Consider the following 1,693-nt stretch of genomic DNA (forward strand, 5'->3'; position numbering starts at 1 on the left):
TTGAATCAACAGGAGCACAGCAGGGTTTTCCACAAGACTTGTCTAGGCCTGTTGATGTTGAGGTAGCCAATGATACATTGACCCAACATTCAAAAGCTCACTCACAAGGCATCAGTCATCAGCTTAGAGCTCCTTTACTGCAGTTATCTTTCCAGATGTCTCCAAGATCGGCAATGTCTACCAAAACACCTCATTGTGACACAGACCCATCTGTACACACCCATCCTCAGGAAACTTCAACTGTTTCACCAAGGCCACTTACAACACCTAGTACTCCTAAGGTGAATACTTTATCAGTTGCCTATTCTCAACAAGGCACATTGGAACAACATGGGCAAATGGGTTTGCCACATGTTACAGCTGCGGGCACAACTACCAGTGCTGAGTTTGTCAAATACAGGAATCACCAATGGGGACAAACTGTGAGACATCCCTCTTTGAATAGAGAAATTCAAATTGGCGATCAAGTAACTCCATTTTCAAACATGCTGTATACTTCGGAGAATAAACAACGAAAAGTGAAACCTAATAGCTCCAAGAACAAGGTACAGGCAGATAATATGTTAGCATCCAAAAATGGAATACCTAATGCCAATGGAAGAAATGAGTTTAAAGCTCATCTTAGCAGAGACAATTTGGATAATTTCCCTCTGCCTACTGCAATCAGGACAGAATCATCAGGAATTCCAACAATACCACCTCAGAACACTAAGACCACCCCTGTTCAAACCAGTGGGCAAACCAACATGGAAAATGTTGAGAATGGAACCGAAATTGAAGATATCAACCAGTGCAACACTATTTCCATCAGCCATGAACATGGAAATATTCGAACACAAAAGGACTCTCCAGTTCCTCATCCATATCCTAAACGAAGTTCATTTCCACTAACCAGGCAGTCTCAACAGACTATTTCAGTAGCAATAACACCAGCTGTTACGTCACCTCTGGTTACTTATTCAGATACTCAGTACACCCAAAGAACTCCTTCAGCAGCTCAAATGAACTCTTCAAAACTTCAGGTGCAATTTATAACTGCTTTCCTGAATTCAGAAGATGGGGTACCACTATCTGCAAATCTTAACAGCCATGCTATTTCGGGACCAGCCCTTGATAGTATGCTCTCACAACAACCTTCTAATGACCAAAATCCAGATAACATATTTTGGTACAGTGCGAAACTGAGCTTCATCTCCTTCTGTATGAAAAAGATATTGACAAAGAAACTTACACCCTTGCTTCTATTGCCGAACGAGGTTGGAATTATCTTGGTGGGCGGCGCAAAAGCATCAGCCGGAGTTTTAGGAACTCAACTATGCCATGCAAAGCAGATCCAGCTTCAGGTAAAACATTTAGAAGCACTGTCAAATGCACTACGTTTGACTATAACATCACTGCATGTGATATCAGAACCCAGAAAACCTCCTGATAGATGACCATAACTTTTTGCAACGGACTGAAACTTTGGTTGACATTAGCGTTTGTCTTGGTATTTTCTTGTAATATTTTGTTGTTAATTTAAGAATTAATCATTAACTTTATTGTTGTTATTACATAGGTCATAAAATTCTGTTTTCACCACAGTTTTTCAAGAGGTGAAACTTTATTTTGTAGTTTATTCTGTTTACTAGTTATTTACTTTGAATTTGCTTTGTTAACACATACACATAGGGTGTGCATTTATTTTCTTAAT

This window comes from Halyomorpha halys, unplaced genomic scaffold, assembly GCF_000696795.3.
Source record: "Halyomorpha halys isolate HHAL.00 unplaced genomic scaffold, Hhal_1.1 Scaffold550.1, whole genome shotgun sequence".
Classification (NCBI taxonomy): Eukaryota; Metazoa; Arthropoda; class Insecta; order Hemiptera; family Pentatomidae; genus Halyomorpha; species Halyomorpha halys.